Source organism: Pelmatolapia mariae, linkage group LG23 (genome assembly GCF_036321145.2).
Source record: "Pelmatolapia mariae isolate MD_Pm_ZW linkage group LG23, Pm_UMD_F_2, whole genome shotgun sequence".
Taxonomy (NCBI): Eukaryota; Metazoa; Chordata; class Actinopteri; order Cichliformes; family Cichlidae; genus Pelmatolapia; species Pelmatolapia mariae.
Window position 1 is genome coordinate 39,347,793 of NC_086246.1, and position 6,484 is coordinate 39,354,276.

The window sequence follows — 6,484 nt, forward strand, 5'->3', positions numbered from 1 at the left end:
GCGGGTGGATGGCCGGAGGCATATGGGACGGGTGGGGTGTGGTGATTTGGGGGAAAGAAACTACTGGGGTGCACAGGTTAAAGGTCAATGTCCCTTATCAGCATAAGAAAGAACACATGTCTTCTGCACCGCCTAATTGTTGTCATATTGAGCAGTTTAAACACCTGATCTGAACAAAATATACCCTGAGAGAAACTGGAAATCTATACTGCAGAGATCCCTCACGTGGCTTTTATTGAGGACGGCAGCTAGTTGGGATGAAACTCATGTCCCACAGTGTGCAGAGGCAGGGGCATTTTATATCCCAGGAGAAAGGTGTGTAGTGGTGAAAATGAGGCTAGAGTGTGTGTGTGTGCGTGTGTGTGTTGCTGTTTCCTTTTACAATGCAGCCCCTCTCTAAATGCTCACTGGAAGGACAGTCGGCGGCTTACTCAGCGAGCCCTAATGACGATGGCGCGAGCAAGATTTAGAAACCCCACCTTAGCGCACCAGCATGCAGACAAACATGTAAACAGAAAGAGTTGCAGACACTTGTGTGCACGTTCACATGCGCAGACTGAGGGAATAACACCGCTAGAGATGGCAGACAACAGCTCCCAGGCATCTCCTGGCCCCCGAAGTGTTGCTTTTCCTCTTATCCAATATGTTTTGACTGCAACAATAATGCCTGAACATGGAAAATAACACCACACCCCGCTGTGATTTTAGATACCTTACAAACATAACAATTAATGACTTGGAGCCCTGAGACATCTGGCCAGGAGATTCAGCATGACTGAATGAAACATCTCATACTCTCACACGTTACCCAGCGTGCATTTGTCTTACAGTTCATGCTGAAGCTGGATCCCGTTGTTGGAAATATGGAAAGTGAGCATTTTTGGCACTTAAAATAAAAATGTCAGCAAAAAGACCATGCTTCAGTGTAGTGTTAGTACATGCAACATGCATGACACATGTAGTTGTCATGGCGCATCCCTGAATGCATACTGCTCACAGAGTGGGCTTAAGTCGACTTAACTGCTATTAGTGGGGCATTATAAAATGTGTGTGTGCACGTGCAGTCAGGGCCCGAGGACCGCAGCAATGTGTGGGCTATTGGGGTGGGGTTAATGAGCTATTCTGTGACCCCTGTCACCCCGCGGGATTGCCTTGGGGAGACAGGCTGAGACAAACAGGAAGACAGGGTGACAACAAGCCTGTGGTTGCAGTCTGCCTCAGGACTTCTTGTTAGAATTAGTCTTAAAAATAGTAGAGATGGCCTCACCTTAACTCATATGCTTAAATAGCATCTTAGCATTTTCCTTTGGAACCAAACTAGCTAATTACAGTGCTCTTGTACTGCATTTATAACTGAAATATAAGAAGCATTATGGTGTGCACAGTACTCTGTTATTTATTTATTTTGCTGGGGAGGTCTTTATTCTTCAGTCATAATGTACACACTGTGTTGTCATGTCTGGTGAAGAGGATGAATGAGCCTAAGAGATGTATGGCAGCAAAATGAGGCTCACTCAGCCTTAAAAAGACAATAGCAGCGACAATACTGCCACCTTCTGGTCAGTTTAGGGAACTGATTTCATAGGTGGCAGCAGTTTATGAGGAAGGCCATAAAACATAAACACATAATTTAAGAAGATCACATAGAAGAAGAATGCTATGATTACACATCTTTCTAAAAGTAATTGTGTTAGCTTTGTGTTGACAGGCAGGTGTTGCTCTCACACCTTCCTGTTACAACTGTAGAATTTAAAAAGTTATTTGATAGTGAGTACTATAACACTGTACACGCTGTATAATTAACACGCCTTTGTTTTATAACACTTCCACTTAAGAGCACTGTTTATACAAACTTGTGTCTTATGTTAAAACAAACAAACAAACAAACAAACACACACACAATTATCCACACAAAGCTTTGCAGCCATCATTTTTAATAGAAAGATTTTATATTCTTTAAACCAGACAACCAGATGCCAGACATTTTTGGATATATTAAAAAAAAAAAAAAAAAAAAAAAAAAAAAAAAAAGAAGAACAGAACAAATAAAAGACACAAAATGGAATTATATGGTTTAGACTGTGGATTTAGTGGTCTCATGTACAATTTCTTTGTGTTGCCAAAAAAGTGCAAATTCTCTGAAGAAAAAAAAAAAATCACCTATATTTCACCCTGCAGCTTCCAACAAGATACACACTGACAGATTTCTTAGCAATGAGCAGAAAAACAAAAGAGGTTATGGAATAAAAATCCACACTGAATCATGTAGAGAAAAACATCTGCTGCACTCTGAATATGTCTATTTATATGTTCTCGTCGCTGTCACTGGAGTTAATGGTAGAAGTGAGCAGGTATTCCACCTCTGGGATAAATTTGTGATACACAGAGCGATGCATGTGCCCAGCAACAGGAATGAAAGAAAAAAAACAAAACAATAAAAAAAACAGCGCACACACACACACACACACACAGGGAGAGACACATGTGGAGCAGCTGTTTTCTGCTTCGTGTGATTCAGTGTAGATTTTCACTGAAATGTCCAGATTTGAGAACTGGGTCACTTTAAAATGTACATCAGAAAAAACAAAAACTCTATAAAGAATTATAGTAATCACAGTTAAACTCAATCTATAAATAGTAGCCTATTTGTCTTCTCTCCCACGTTAAACCATTTACTGAACTATAAATTTAATGAATGCTTATTATGATCGATAGTATTCTTTCCGCTCTACTGCAGTAATCTTGATTCGTCGTAGATGTTAAGGCCAAAACGTACGTCTGTACGGATCTGAGAATGGAAATGACGGTTATTTGACCATTTCGTCCTGTTTGTCATAATCATTTACGCTTAATATGGATACCAGATCCAACCTTTACCAACAGACAAAGAGATTCTGCAGTAGATACAACACTGCATGTTTAACATTCAGCACAGCGAGCCTTCTCAGAAAGCTTTGCAACTGTTATACAAGTTTCTGTTTCAATAAAGAGTCTCCAGAAATTAAATCAAATCACCTTTCTCCCCAAAAGATCCCAGACAGCGAACAGAGAGCAGGTGGGGGGAGGTTCGTCCCGTACCCCCACCACCACCACCAATGCGTGACTATGCAACAAGCTGCAAAACAGGTACATATAACAGAGATGTGTTTGTTTGTGATGAGGCGACAGCTCAAGCCATCTTCATTGTAGATACCAAATATTCAAGTTTTTTCTTGTTTTTCTTTTTTTCTTGTTTTTTTCTTATATAGGTTTTGCATTTAAATAATCAGTTGCACTGAGAAAACAAAAAGACAGGGACAAAATAACCAAAACAATATTGATAAGGATAAAATAAAAGCACACAATTTCAGGATGGCCTTTCGCAAAGTGCTTTTGTTACAATCGCAGAAGCTGATAAAAGGCAGCTTGATAGTGCTACGCCGGGGGCCTTTTAAACGATCTGTCTACATGTCTGTCTGTCACATAGTAGTGGGATAAAGAGGCTAGACAGACGGACAGAAACAGCCATCCGCAAAATGTTGAACATTTCCTTGTCCCTCCTCAGACGCACGACCTTGCTAAAAGTGGGAATCACAGTATGAAGTTATGGAATGTATCCCAAACTGGTTTACGTTACCACCAAGTGAAAACGTCTCCTCTTCCATACCTCATCCACACCTCCCTCCCTTGCCAATCCCCCTGCTGAGGGTGTGTGATCTTTGATCAAAGGCCAGTCGGCAGCAAAGATGTTGACTACGAGTCCACAGAGAGGGAGAGCGATGGGAGAAGAAAGTGAGAGAACACGCAAACCCCCCTCCCCTGTGCTTTTCCAACCCCATCTCTTTTCAAGCACGCTACAGTCCGACTAATAAGACTGAATCCCAAGTGGCTTCCTTCCCTCCAACTAACAATTCACTGGATCAATATTAGATGGAGAAACAGGTTGGTCGCATCCACTTTACAAAGAGGGAACTGTTCATGCCAGTACCTTTCTGGGAACTATTATGGTAAATATTTGTATGACGAAGAAAGAAAAGACAGAACAAGAACACAGAGTTTGATTAGACATACGATCAACTGAGCAGACACTGAAACCCAATGCATAGCAGTGAATTTTCCACCTGAGTAGTACTTACATAGAGACAAAAGAGATATGCAACATTCTGATGGTTGCAGTTCCCCAATGTGAACTCTGCGGTGACCTCTTTTGTGTTACGTTTCTTAGGCCACGTATTTCCCATCAGCGTAGAGGACCGACACTGAACAGTTACCTGGGCTTCCTGCTCTCATCCCTGAAAACAACATTCAGCCCTCTCCTACCACCTGGATTTGCTCCTCCCTGTATGCCAACCTTTGTATCTCCAGAGACAGAGAAAGACTCCAAGTGCAAACTGTCCCCGCTTGGCTAAGAGCAGCCAACAGACAGCAGCCTGCCTCTCTGAAGGACCCAGGGCTGTCTGTGTAAGTGCCAGAGCCACGCTGTGCATACTGCCGTACTGCATATGCTGCGCTCAGCTTGCTCTGCTTCGACAGCCTGATGGAAAACGCGCAAAAATATAAATCAGGTGTGCAGCAAAATGACGAAGCAAAGCAAACAGCCCCCTTTCTGTTGCCACGAGTCGCCATCTCACCATATTAACAGTCACCCCATCCTGCTTTGTTTGATTTTTGCAGTTATCGTGCTTGTTATTGTCTTTGTTTTATGGCCTTCTCAGATAGATTTACAAAAAGTCTTTGATAATAGCACACAAAAAAATAACATTTCAAGGTCCATTTGAAAGAAAAGTAAAAAAAAAAAAAAAAAACAGTTGCAATCAAGTTCTGAGACTGTCTTGGTGCAGCCTGTGTCAGAGTAACCTTGGCCTGGGGCTGAGGCTGGGGACACACCAGCTGTGGAGCCACGGAGGCAGAGAGAGACACTAATATATCAGTTCATTCAGTACTAACTATCGTTTTAGTACGAGCCAATCAGCTTTCACAATTTGGTTTCAATGTTACAAGAAAAGTGTTTAAATGGTAAAAAAAAAAAAAAGTAATAAAGGGTTAGTTTTTTTTTTTTTATTCCTGTCCACATAAGGCACACTGTGGCCCTTGTGTCTGCACAATCCACCTGGTGGGAGTTAGCCTCAGCCCCACGCCGCATGACATTACCGTCTGAAAACACACACACCACCATGAGCTCAGCACTGCCCAGTCAAGGCCACAAAGTCACCGTCTGTCTCAACCAGAGAACATTTAAACTCAGCTCAAACAGCAGAAGGTAAATGGAAATCATCCAATTCAGCAGTAACAAAAGTAAGAGTATTTAAAAAACACATCAGATTTTAGGATCGATAATCCGTCAGCGGACTCAACATAAGACAAAAATCTCAGAATGACAAAGAACTGGAATGAGTATCTGTGGCATCTTCAAACATTGCATCTGAGCCATCGTCAGGAACGAGTAGGTTTTTTTTGTTTTTTCAGAGAAGATTTGCTGCTTGCCTAAATTTTCTATATTTAGATTTTCATGTATAAAGAGCACGTATGATTGACTTCTATCAAAAAAACAAACAAACAAACAAAAAAAAAAAAAATCCCAAATCTCTTTTTAAGAGCCTTCAGATTAAACAGTAAAACTAATAATCAAACATTACATTGGTAGCTTAAAATGCCCAGTGACTTAAATGAAAGCAGGTTTTTTTTCTCCTTTGGTGTTTATTGTTGCTGGACGTCTGTATATTTTGAATATACTATACATGATTATTTCTACGGAGGGGTTGGATGGACTCTTAATGAGACCATTGAGTATTAACCACACTGCTCTGTGCTCATGGAAACTCGCAGGCCTTTCTGAGGTCCCCTGTCCTTTTCCCATAAGCAGGACAAGGACATTTAACATTAGTGCAAACTTTTGCTCTTTCAGCTAAAGCACCACTTCCAGTGCTATCAGGCTTTTATCCATAACCCCACCCAAGCACCCATTAGCCCCGCCTTCCTGGCACAGCATCCCAAAACCATGACCACGCGCACAACACACGCACGCGCACACTCACACTAGCATATACACACCCGCACACACGGCCACGTATAATTATTAGAAAAAAAAAATAGCTGTAGCACAACACGTTATTTTAAGAAAAACGAGTGTAGACAGAAACAAAAAGCTATACATCCTTACACCTCAAATTCTATTTTCCACAAGGATACAAAGAGTGAGAGAAAGCAAACTCAAGTAAGTATACACACATTTCTGCATATGTATTCCAGAGAAGGGCATCTGTGTGTGGCTTAGTCAGGGAGGCCCAGCCTGGAAAAATTATAGACATACTTTCAATATCTCTTGTTTACAGTAGACTAAGATGGAGGGCAAAAAACTTTGGTTAATCAACAAACAACATAAGACATTTGGGGAAACATTAAGGTCCAATGAAACATTGTGTTTAAGATGACCCACAGGTCTTGACAGGTAAAACTTCTGCCACGTCAAGATAAGTGGGTTTAGGCAGTCCAAGCCAAGTACCAC